This window comes from Aotus nancymaae, unplaced genomic scaffold, assembly GCF_030222135.1.
Source record: "Aotus nancymaae isolate 86718 unplaced genomic scaffold, 86718_ANA_hifiasm-v0.15.2.pri h1tg000007l, whole genome shotgun sequence".
Classification (NCBI taxonomy): domain Eukaryota; kingdom Metazoa; phylum Chordata; class Mammalia; order Primates; family Aotidae; genus Aotus; species Aotus nancymaae.
In genome coordinates this window covers 6,762,311-6,775,706 of record NW_026988418.1, presented here as the reverse complement: position 1 = coordinate 6,775,706, position 13,396 = coordinate 6,762,311, and positions in this window count along the sequence as shown.

The following is a 13,396-nucleotide window of genomic DNA, read 5'->3' as shown; positions in this document are numbered from 1 at the left end:
TGCCTAACCTGCACTCAGGTGAGTGTGGGGGGAGGAGGATGAACAGGTGTCGTTTCCAGGGCAGGGCCTGAGCCGATTGGCTGACGTGGCACTGCTCCTTCTGCTTGGCAGAGGCATTCCTGGGAAGGGAGGGGCTTCTGTCTATTGCTGTTAGGGCTCGGAACACAATTCGCAGACCTGGACAGCAGGAGGAATGTCGTCTCTCTGCCCCAGAGCCTGGGCGCCAAGCTGCCCCCAGCTCTGACCCTGATTTAGCTTCAGCTCCAGTTTCAAAACCAGCTCCCAACTCCAGCTGCAGTTGCAAACCCTAGCTAGAACTTCCAGCTTCCACCCCGGCCCCAGCTCCTGCCTCACGTCTCCGCTCCAACCCTCAGCCCTGTTTCCAAACCCAATTCCAGTTCCAGCTGCAAATCCAACCCCAAATCTGTCTAGAAACCTCAGCCCCCAACTCCTAGCTCCAACCCAAATTCTGACTAAGATCCTAGATCCCAACCTCACACTCAGCCCGAACCTCAACTCCTGTTCCTGAATCCAGCCCCCAAAATCAACACCAACATCAAACTCAGCTTTAGCCCCAAATTCCAACACCACCGGACCCCCAAACGCAGCCCCAGTACCTCCATTCCTTGGCCCTGGGCTGGAGCCTCCACAAGTCCCTTGCTCATTCTCCCTCAAAGCCTCAAATGCCTGGCTTACCCCACAGACTGGATCCTGCTGGGGAAGCAGGATTTGAGTGAACAGGGAGTGGAGTGGGGGCGGTGAGGCAGTGAAGGCCTTTACGGTGGGAGACAGGAGCTCTTAGAATAAACACTTCAGAATCAATGCCACACTCCTTCACAAGGCTCAGAAAGCCCCTGCCATATGCACCAGGCCAGTCATTTGCCACTGGCACCCTGCTCTCCTCTCTGCTCTTCCAGTTTTTGAACTCAAGAGTTGTCCCTTTCCTGGGATATTTGCCACTGCCAGCCTCAGTCTGTGCGACTTGCATTCTTCAATGGAGATGCCACCTCCTCCAGGAAGCCCTCCCTGACTTGCAGGCTGGTTTAGGTGCCTCTTTGGTATACCCATGGCCTCTGTGCTTCCCCAACAACTACTCTTACTGCAACGTGCTTAAGTGCCTTTTGTGTACTTACCTGTCATCCCCTGCTAGATGTGTGGTCTCCAGCAAGTACAGGGACAGTGCCTCTTTTGCTAATCATCATGACCTCAGTAGCTAATATGTAGGAAGTAATCAATACATATTTGTTGAATGATTAGCGGATGAAACGAAAGCATGAACGGACAGCTGTGGGGGTTTTGCGCAGGAAGCATGTGAGATGGAGCTGGAAAGACAAGTTTGGCTCAGGCTGTTCACAGCCTTGAAGGCCAGAGTGAGGCACTTGGACTGTGTAAGGTGCCCATGGAGAGTTCTGAAGTTTAACAGGGACATTGTTGGAGCTTTTAATAGGCAAATCTGGCACCACAGACACACTACCCTCCGGACTGGCGAAGGGCAGGCTGGCTGGAGCGGGTATAAGCTGCCCCCCATCTCCTGGACCAGCCCCTGTGATGTCTCTCACTCTCTCCTCCTGATGTGTGAACTAGAAAAGAAAAACAAGATTACACTTATCTTGCCATTATCAGTTCACAAAATAATTGTGCTTTACCTGCTTTCGCATCTTTTCACTTTGTTCCGTGGGGATGACTGGGGGCAAGTCATAATTCTAGAACAGCTCTGTCCACTAGAAATATAGCGTGAGCCACATATATAATTTAAACTTGTTGAAAAGCTGCATTCAAAAATGAAAAAGAAACCCACAAGATTAATACAGTTAAATTAATATATTTTATTTAATTCCAAAACACATTATACGTTGTTGAGCTATTTTACAGTTTATTTTGCACAGGGCATTTTATTTTTATTTTTAAAAATAGAGATGGGGGCCTTGCTCTGTTGTCCAGGCTGTTCTCAAACTCCTGGATTCAAGCGATTCTCCTGCCTTGGCTCCCCAAAGTGCGGAGATTACAGGCGTGAACCGAAAGTCTTGAAAATTTGGTGGGTATTATTTTGCACTTACAGTGCATCTCATTTATCCCAGCCACATTGCAAATGCCCAGGTACCACATCTGTCATGTGGCTGTGTCCTTACTGGATGGCACAGCTTTAGATGGCCTTCCCCTCCAAAAAGGTCAGGGCAGGCTGGATCGGAGGATGGTTGGGAGGAGTGGGGTGGGGAGACAATGGTGTGGCATTGCAGGTGTTCATCCTGCCACTTTGCAGAGCATTATAAAGGTATCCCCTTTATAATAAAGGGGCTTGACTCAGAGGAGCAAGGGAGCCAGGGGCCCCACAGGGCTTGCTGGCTGCAGATTCCGCTTGCACACATCTGACATTTATTTACCCGCCCTGGTCCCCAGGAGGGTCCAGTCCCAGCCAGACCCATGGGCCAGCTGTCTCAGGCAGAGCTGCAGCAGGCAACCCATGACATTTTCCTTCTTTTTCCCCTTCCCTTGGGGATTTGAAGGGAACTTTTTGGATGGGAGAAAAAAAGACTAAAATCTTCATCGGTATAAACATAGGGAAAGTTTCTGTTCTAGCTCTGGGTTTTATCAGGTAACGTGGAGTCAGGTGGAAAGGCAGTCTCCTCACAGGGCTGTTGAACTCTGTCCTCCAAGCAGAGATTGTTGGGGTAATTCACATGGACGACGGTGAAGGTCAGGAGTAGGAGGTTGCTGCGTGCATGGAGTGGAAGGTGTGGATGAACCACCCGCAGATCCACGAGAAGGTGGTGAATGGGAGTCCTGTGGGAGAACACAGAGGCAGTGGGGCTGTCTCCAGGCTTCTGCGCCATGTTGCCAACACAGGCTGTTCTCAACCCAGTGGCCCGTGATCCAGTCGGGAGGTGGAGAGCCCCTCCAGCTGCCTGCCTTCCTCAGGGGAACAGAGTCCGCCCATTGCCTTAAGGCCCTCTCTGGCTTAATTCCTGTTACCTCAGAGCCTCCTCACCGGCAGCTTCATCTGCCTGGAATGCTATGACCCACACAGCTCCCTCCCTCCCACCCTCCCTCCTTCTGGAATGTTCTCAAATGGCTTCTTCTCAGGGAGACCTCTCGGCCACCTTGTCTCAAATTGCAACCTCCCCAGTACTTCCTGTCCTCTGCCCTTATTTCTTTTATTTCATTTCTCCTTAGCACTATCACTTTCTGACATGCTATGGATCTTTCTTATCAATCTGGAATTTTATCTCCTAGATTGTAAGCTTCATGAAGGAAAGGGTTTGTGTCTGTTTGTTCATTGTCCTAGCCCTACCTCCTGGAATAGGACTGGCATAGAGTAGGTGTTCAATAAACACTTGTTGAATGAATGAGTGAATGAATGAATGAACAGTAGAAAGAACACTGGATTTGGAGCTAGATTGATCTTGAAGGTTCAAGCCCCAGCTCTAGCTGTGAAACGGGAGAAAAACTGCTTAACCTCTGTGTGTCTCAGTCTCTTTCATTTGTAAGATGAGAATAACAGGACTTAGTTTATATAGTTGTAGAGGGATTAATTAGGCTGGGCGCGGTGGCTCTCGGCTGTAATCCCAGCACTTTGGGAAGCTGAGGTAGGTGGATCACTTGAGGTCAGGAGTTCAAGACCAGTCTGGCCAACATAGTGAAGCCCCATCTCTACTAAAAATACAAAACATTTGCCAGGTGTAGTGGCTCACGCCTGTAATCCCAGCTACTCAGGAGGCTAAGGCAGGATAATCGCTTGAACCCAGGAGGTGGAGGTTGCAGTGAGCCGAGGTTGTGCCACTGCACTCCAGCCTGGGCAACAGAGCAAGACTCCATCTCAAGAAACAACAACAAAAAAGAATTAATCCATTCAGCATCCATTGATCGTATCCCTCCTGTGGACCAGTTGTTGTGCAGGTGCTGGAGACACAGTGGTGAGTGGAGAGGCGCTGTTCCTGCTGTCCTGAGGGCATTCTCAGGGGACAATGGACATAAGGCGCAGCACACCTACAGGCTTCCAATGCCTCCAGGCACCCACCCTCTTCTCAGTAAGTGATAGTTCCCCCCCACCCCGAGATAGACATCTTTCCAAGTATTGGTCCCATTCACCATGACCATCCTCCTGCAAGGAAGAATCCCAGCAACCAGATCATGTTTTGTGACCCACCACTGTGGCTATAGTTGATTAGATAGAGCCTCAGACTCAAGCTAGGCTGAAAAAATTCTTTTTTGGCAATTTTAGCCCTGTAAAATTGGACTATTTCATTTCGGCTTAGGGGCTTCTACTAATGAGAGGTGCTAAGGTGCCCTCTGCCAGTGGAACTGGCAAGGGAAAGCTGGTCTGCAGAAAGGGACAAGGATGAGAGAGAGAGAAGGACTCCAGGAGTGAACCAGGATGGATTCAAGTTCTCCTTGAGACCTGGTTGCATTTCTATCTGGAGATTCCATGAGACACACCTAGAGCCAGACAACAAATTCTCCTTTTTTGGCCGGGCACTGTGGTGTAAGCCTGTAATCTCAGCACTTTGTAAGGCCGAGGCAGGAGGATCACGTGAGGTCAGGAGTTTGAGACCAGCCTAGCCAACATGACAAAACTCTGTCCCTACTAAAAGTAGAAAAATTAGCTGGGTGGCTACTCAGGAGGCTGAGGCAGGAGAATTGCTTAAACCCAGGAAGCCAAGGTTGCAGTAAGCCAAGATCACATGACTGCACTCCAGCCTAGGCGACAGAGGGAGACTCTGCCTCAAAAAAAAAAAAAAAAAAAAAAAAAAAAAAAAAAAAAATTCTCACCAGGTGCAGTGGCTCATGCCTGTAATCCTAGCACTTTGGGAGGCTGAGGCGGGCAGATCATGATGTCAGGAGTTTGAGACCAGCCTGACCAACATGGTGAAACCCTGTCTACTAAAAATACAAAAATTAGTTGGGCACGGTGGCATATGCCTGTAATCCAAACTAATTGGGAGGCTGAGGCAGGAGAATTGTTTGAACCTGGGGGGCGGAGGTTGTAGTGAGCTGAGATTATGCCACTGCACTTCAGCCTGGGTGACAGAGCGGACTCCATCTCAAAAGACAAAACGAAACAAAAATTATCCTTTTTTGCTTAAACTGACTGGAGTTGGTTTCTGTTACTTAGAGCAGAAGAAGGACACCATTGTGCCTCTGTACAGAGCTAGAATCTCATAGCCCCACTTATAGTTAACAGGTTAATACATGGAGCAACTTCCCCAGTACTCCAAGTACTTGTGGGGCTGCCTTCCAGCTTCTGCCATGCTCCTACTTCAGGCTATTCTTGAAACAGTCCCAATACTCCCATACACTGTTCATTTGGATGAAAATAGAAATTGACCCTTCTGGTCTTAAAGCTTGAAACTTATATATTTTTTAATCTGCGTTCCTTCCTCAGGAAAGGATCTTCAGGCCTCTCAAAAAAAGCATCAGAGAACTAAAACTCACCAGGTCACTGCACCAGATGTCCCTTGGCCCCCTCCCTGGTTCTTGTTTTCTTACCCATTGTTACATTTCCTCCCTGCTATATAAACCCGCAGTTTTAGTCAGTCAGGGAGATGGATTTGAGACTGAGCTCTCATCTCCTCTGCTGCAGCACCTGATTAAAGCCTTCTTCCTTGGCAATACTTGTCCTCTCAGTGATTGGCTTTCTGGGGGTGAGCAGCAGGACTTAGACCAAACTCCTGGTGTTTCTGAAATAAATTTTGGTTCCCTGACTGGGAACACATTGCTTGTGGCAGCTTGGCTGCTGTGGACTGGGAGTCTCAGAAGCCCTCCTAAGCAGCTGCCCACCCAATTATGATTGGAGGCGAGTTTCTGTCTCTCTCTGGCCCTGCCACAGCCAGCCCCAACTTCATTCCTGATTGCCTTGGAAGAACTGCCTTTGAAATTTGACATCTGCACTCAGATATGTGAGTGTCCTTTGTGGGTCCAGACAGCAGGATCTGCTCCTCTAAATTTGGGAAATTTTTAAAGGAATTTCCATTTGTAGGTGGAACAAGCCTACAATTAACTATTAACTACAGTGAATTTGTAGGGGGAACAAGCCCAACTGATGAGAGGGAAGCACCCTGACTGTTTCAGTATGGACACTCTTGGGGACTTGTTCATAATTGTGTGTTGTGTCCCAGCAAGTGAGCGTCTTTTTTGGGTACCAGACGGGGGGGTCAGCTCCTCTCAATTTGGGAAATTCCTTAAGAATTTCCATTTGCAGGTTGATCAAGCCCAAACACAGAAGAGAGGAAGCACCCTGACGGTTTCAGTTTGGACTCTAGGGGTTGGTTTGTTGCTGCAGCAGCTGGATAGCGTTCTGGTGATTGTGTGTGTTTGATACAGTCATGAGGAATTAGAATCCAGTTTGATAATCTTTTGCAATACTGTCTGGCCCCAATATTGTTTGGAATCTGGAGTTTGCTGTTGAATGGGAAAGTGGGATGGAGTGCATGCATCCAGGATTTTGTGCTGCTGTTCTAAGCAGAGTTGGGCCTGGTTGATATGTGATGTTTTCCTTTGGTGCTGTTAACCCCAGTGTTCTTTGTAGTCTGGGGAGGTTTGGCCTTTAAAAATCAAACTGCCATGGAAACTGCTTTACCTAAAATTTTGGTTCACAGCCTTTGTTGGATTACTTATCAGGGCAAACAAAGTGTAACTGTGTAAAGCTGGTGAGTTTGTATCGCTATGGCATGGCAGAAGTTCCGAGGTAAAAGCTATTGGATTTTCATTTGTGTGTGTGTCTACATATCTAGATGTGTTCATTTGTATGTACGGTTATTGTTATATGTTGTGTTGGCTTATAAGAGTGCTCATAAATTAAGTAAATAAGTCTAAGCAATTTCCAAGTTCCTGTGACTTAAGTAAATGTTTACTAAACAAACTGGCTTTAAAATGATTGGCCAAATGACAATGGAAATGTCTTCAGAATTGTCAGCATACATTTCTGTGTGGATTCTATATTTGTCTCTGCTAGATAGTTTGAGGTGTCAGGGTTTGGCACAGAAGGTTGCAAAGCTATAAACCCAGCCCAAACAAAACGCTCTTTGCAATTTTTTTGATAAGTAAGACTAATGAATGCTGTTGGTGAAAACAGCTGAATTTCTTAGTTATTGGTTAAAATACCTAAGTTTTTAACTTGGAGGCCCTTAAGCGAGCACCTGAAGTTCACTAGCTATGAAAAAACTGGCTAGGTTGGGTGTGGTGGCTCATGCCAGCACTTTGGGAGGCCGAGGCAGGCAGATCACTAGAGGTCAGGAGTTTGAGACCAGCCTGGACAATATGGTGAAACCCCATCTTTACTGAAAATACAGATTAGCTGGGTGTGCTGGTGCATGCCTGTAATCTCAGCTACTTGGGAAGCTGAGACAGGAGAATTGCTTGAACCCAGGAGGCAAAGGTTGCAGTGAGTTGAGACCGTGCCATTGTACTTCAGCCTGGCCAACAGAGTGGGACTCTGTCTCAAAAAAAAAAAAAAAAGAAAGTTGAAGAAGTTTAGATAATAAAATATCTTTAAAACCTGAATAAAATATTCTTTAAAACCTGATAGAGAATTGGAGAAGGCCGGGCGTGGTGGCTCACGTCTGTAATGACGTGATGCACTTTGGGAGGCTCAGGCAGGCAGATCATGAGGTCAAGAGATCGAGACCATCCTGGCCAACATGGTGAAACCCCGTCTCTACTGAAAATACAAAAAAATTAGCCAGGCGTGGTGGCATGCGCCTGTGGTCCCAGCTACTCGGGTAGCAGAGGTGGAAGAGTCACTTGAACCCAGGAGGCGGAGGTTGCAGTGAGCCGAGATTGTGCCACTGCACTCCAGCCTGGTGACAGAGCAAGACTCCGTGTCAAAAAAAAAAAAAAAAAAGAATTGGAGAAATTTGGCCAATTAACATTTTCATAGTTAAAGCTCTTAGTCTTGATGAAGATAAAATAATAACTATTATAAAGAAATACATTAGCAGTTTGGCAATTCTTTTTTATTTTTATTTTTATTTTTTTTTGAGACGGAGTTTCGCTCTTGTTACCCAGGCTGGAGTGCAATGGCGCGATCTCGACTCACCGCAACCTCCGCCTCCTGGGTTCTGGCAATCCTCCTGCCTCAGCCTCCCGAGTAGCTGGGCAATTCTTTTTTAATACAGTTAAGCATGAAGCCAGATTTAGTGTGGAGCCAAATCTCACATACCCGCCTGCATTGCTTCACACTATGTTTGCTGTTTTGCATGAATAGTGCTGGTGCTGGAGTACTTACCGGTCATGTGTCTAGCGTTATTGATTGCACAGAATGTATGGGGTGATATTAGTGGACTTATGGATACTGAATTGTGTATCAGGAATAAAATATTTATCACTTTTTTGTGTGTGTGGTGGAGGCTCTGGATAGCATGGTAGCCTCCGGGGTAGACTGACTGGGGGAAACATTGGTGTCGGTTACCTATTCATTTTTGCTTCTAATTTTCATTAGTTTGCTGTTTGTTCTGCTTTGGGTTTTGCTTGTGTATGTATATATATATGAAACAATTTCTTTTATTTAGGCTTTTATTTGGTTCTGTGAATAGTTATTTTGTTTTCTGTGCATTTCTAGCAAGTCATCATTTGTTCTATTTATCTGGAATTCCTAGGCTACCTTTGCTGGGCCTGCAGGAATTGATGGAACACACCAGCCTTTTGGAATTCGGTTGGTTTTGCTTGCTTCTGATGATCTAGAGTTAAAAAATAAAAGACTAATTTTTTTTAAGTTCTGAACAGAAATAGTACATTATATATTTTGTTTGGAGCGGTGGATGAGAGTGGAACTGTTTCAGTGATGTTTGTTTCCAGGGTGAGTCGACCGAATCAATAGTTTGGGTTGGTTTCAGATCGTTTCCTTTGATGAAGAAAAACTGTGATATGGATACACAGGAAAGATTGGCCTTGTCCTTAAGGAAATTACATTGATTAGAATTTCTCTCAAATGAATTTAAGGTGGCATTCACATAAGTAGTAATAAAAAGGGGATATTTTCTAGTGATTTTTTTTTACCTCAAGTTGTTTATCATTGATTGACCTTCATGTGTGTAACCTGAAAATAAAATATGTGCAGGTGTTGCCCTGGTTTGAAGATTTTGGCAGTAAAAGTTACCTAATCAGTTGTCAGTGCTGTGTCTAGAAACCAGTCTTGGAAGCGTGATGACGTGCTTTTAAAATAGCTGTGTTTGTTCTTACTTTGTCCTTTTTTTGTTTATAGTTTTTAAGTGAAAGGAGATTATTTCTCATATTGAATTTCCAAAACTGATATTTGCACTTACCATGCTTCAATGATGGAGGAAAAAGTCAGTTGTCTTAGTTTGGTAAGTTTGGCATCGGGCTTATCACATTTTTGATGTTGTGGGTCACAGTTCTGTCACTAGAATACTAGCAATTAGACATATGCAATGAGTAACCTAACTACTTTAATACAGTGGTTTGAAGTACTGCAGGCAGTTATTCCTAAATACTAAATCACAGTGTTTTAATCTGTAACATGTTAGAAAAAAATGATAGGACTTTCTGTAGTATAAATATCCTATTAACTAATCCTTATGCTGTTAAGCTACAGGACTTTGACTCTTGAGTCTGAAGAAGGCATCAACCCCTGATAAATTTTGAGCATTGATACCAGTCAAATCCTCAGGACAGTGATGCAAGGCCAGCGTCTGGGTCCATGTGTTGGAGTAACAGGGTTTTCTTGGAGTATTGATCTGCTCCTTAATAGAAAATTGGGACCAGGCATGGTGGCTCATGCCTGTAACTTCAGCACTTTGGGAGACCAAAGCAGTGGATCACTTGAGGTGAGGAGTTAGATCAGACTGGCCAACATGGCGAAACTCTGTCTCTAATAAAAATACAAAAATTAGCTGGGCATGGTGTCGCATGCCTCCCAGCTACTCGGGAGGCTGAAACATGAGAATCTCTTGAACTCAGGAGGTGGAGGTTGCAGTGAGCCAAGATGGTGCCCCACTGCACTCCTGAATGCAAGTTTCTGATAACTTTGGAGATTGTACCATTGGATTAAAGAAAACTTTCAAGGCACTAATTGAAAGGGTGATGTGTTCATATCCCAGTATGAAACAGAGCAGGAGTTGATTGCATGGACTGAACTAATAAAGAACTGAAATAATTTTTTTTTTTTTTTTTGAGACGGAGTTTCACTCTTGTTACCCAGGCTGGAGTGCAATGGCGCGATCTTGGCTCACCGCAACCTCTGACTCCTGGGCTCAGGCAATTCTCCTGCCTCAGCCTCCTGAGTAGCTGGGATTACAGGCATGCACCACCGTGCCCAGCTAATTTTTTGTATTTTTAGTAGAGACGGGGTTTCACCATGTTGACCAGGATGGTCTCGATCTCTTGACCTTGTGATCCACCCACCTCGGCCTCCCAAAGTGCTGGGATTACAGGCATGAGCCACCATGCCTGGCCCCTGAAATAATTTTTTAATGGCTTTTGTTGTTTGAAATATTGATGATTGTTTTTGTTTTTCAGAGTCTGGAGAATTTTTTTCTTTTGAGCTATTTATAGCCTTGAAATATACTTTAAGTGTTTTAAGTAGAGTATACTTTTGTAAACAGAATTTGAAACACGTTTCTCTCTCTATGCCTAATTTCTCCAGAATTTGGGAACTATTTGTGAATATTCATAAATCATGGGAACGTGTTTGTTCGCATACATTTAGTAAGAACCTGTTTTCTTTTGTAATGGGACACACTTGGAGGAACTGGTTATTTTCCCAGTGCTTTGACAGAAATGGCCTTGTGACAGGTTCCAGCAAAGTCAATTTAGGAGAGCTCATGTTGGCAATGATGCTTGCTGCACTTTGTATGGGTAATCAGGTCAAGTATATGGGACCGAAGCTTATTTTGGAGGTAGATTGGTCCCGCTGTGATTTCCCTTTGGTAGAAGTGGCAGACTGGAGAGAGAAAAATTGTGTTTCATAAGAAGAAAACTCTATATTAGATTAACCTTTGATTCCTCAGTGGCCATATGGTCACTCATGGTATGGAGCTGCCTATGACACCCCTCCTCAGCATGAAGCAGCCAGAAAGACTGACAGCTGGATTCCTCATGATTGAGCAGTTGATAAATAGAAAGGAAGTATTGAAACCGGCCCAATACTCCCATAGACTGTTCTTTGGAGGAACACAGAAATTGATCCTTCTGCTGTTAAAGCTTGAAAGTTTTATTTGTTTTATCTGAGTTCCTTCCTCAGGAAAGGACCTTCAGAAAAAGCTATCAGAGAACTGAAACTCACCAGATCACTGCACCACATGCCTCCCTAGTCCTTGTTTTCCTACACATTGTTACATTTCTTCCCTGGTACATAAATCCCTAGTTTTAGTCAGGAAGATGGATTTGAGACTGAGCTCTCATCTCCTTGGCTGCAGCGCCTGATTAAAGTCTTCTTCATAGGCAATATTTGTCCTCTCAGTGATTGGCTTTCTGTGTGGTGAGCAGCAGGACCTAGACCAAACCTCAGGTGTTTCACTAACATTCTCATAGTCCCACTTACAATACACTTAATATGTTAATACATGCAGTAGGTGTTTAGCACTAGTTCTTATTTGCAGCCTTTGCCAAATCCCATCATGTGACACAAAGTAGATGAGAATACATACAAATTCTTGTATGCACTGGTCATAGTAGGTGATTAGTAATGCTAGTCCCTCCTGCTTCCAGGTACACAGAGCAGGCTTACTTCCTTGGAAATCTGCTTCCCAGCCTAGCTCAGCTCAGGGCAGTCTGGATGCATCTTAGACATGCCTGAAGCATAAACAGACCCTTGAACCTCCAGTGGTCTAGGAGAGCTCACCTCAATGGAGTTCAGAAAGAGTGAACTACATTCCTCGCCCTAAGATGCCTTCCCTTTTACTTCTCACTCCAAATCCAGAGCAACGATTATAAGGGGCTCCTGCCTGGGCACACAGATGTTCCCAGGCCCTTAGGTACCTCCTGGGACCAGCAGTGGCTGGCCATACTTTGTATAAGAAGCAGGACAGTGATGCTAGAGTCTTTTGTAGGTCAGGCTTTTCAGTGTTGAGATAATAGGACTCCAGGAGAGTCTCAGCTAGGTAGCTCACACTGCCTGGCCACAGCTGATGCCAGAACTTTAGAAGAAGGTAAGGGGGGCCCAGTGAGGAATTCTGGAGGCTACTATACCAAAGTGGTACAGCACTCCCCAAAGGCACCAGCCATCACACCAGAATTGAATGAGTCCCTAGAGCTCAATGATGGACTGCAAGAGCAAGAGTGGAGTCTGTGTGCCAATGCCTGGGGTACCAGCAGGGGCCCTAAGGCTACTACAGGGGGAGGTGACTGTCAGGCCCACTCCAGTACTGAAGGGACTGAAGCAGTAAACTGGATGAAGAGACTCATGAAGGAAGAGGGGGCACCAATGGGGTGAGTGCCTTCAGCTTCCCCATGGAGTCTGGATAGGCAAAGGAGAAGGAGGTCTCGGGTGCTGGAGAACCAATGCCTCCTGATGGGTGGATGTAGGAGAAAGCATTGTAGACAGAACATGGAGACATAAGCAAGATTGAACCTCTGGCCTTACATTTACTAACAAGAAGCTGTGTGCTCCCCTGTGCAGCCAAGAAAACACCTTGTTGACTTGCTGGCCAAAGTGCCAGGTTCTGCTAGGGCGGGGCTCTCCCTTGGCCCAGACTTCCTCCTCCCCAACTGGACAGCATCCAGGCTTAGGTTAGCTTAGCCTGGGAGTTTCCACTCCTTTAACTTCCGATTTAGACTCTCAGGGTATCAAGTTCCTATAACCTTCACTTGGCCTATGGTGTTTTCTTTGGGCGTCTCTCCAGTGCAGTGCGTAAGAGCAGCACCTTTGGAGTCACTGGGCAGACTCGACTGCAACCCCACTCCTGCCTGTGTGACTACATGTCAGTCACTTTACTATTTGGTTCTGATTTCCTTGTCTGGGAACCAAGGTCCATCTTGTACGTGAAATGTGACATCTCGATTCTAAGACATTTTGCAGTTGAAAAATCTATCACTTGAATATTGATGTGTCCTAGCTATTAAGAATTTCCTTCTGGTCTTCAAGGAAGCTCCAGTTTCTACTGCATTTTTCTTTTTCTGAGGCCCGTGCTCCGTGCCCCTTGGCTTGGCTCTCACCAGTCCTTAAGTCTGTAGAGTTCATGTCTCATCCTCCCCACTGCCACCATCCTGCTCCCAAGCCACTGACTGTCCTGTTTCACCTGGGCACCCACAACATCCCCTGTGTCCACTACTGGGTCCCTTACCCTGTAGAACTCTCCTAGCAGGAGAGACAGATATTAAGCAACTAAACAGACATGTTACAGTGAGGATTATGAAGAAAAACGATGCAGTGGGTGCAGTTAGATGGGAGAGAGTCAAGGACTGCCTTTCTGAGGAAGTGACATTTAAGCTGAGATCTGAAGGA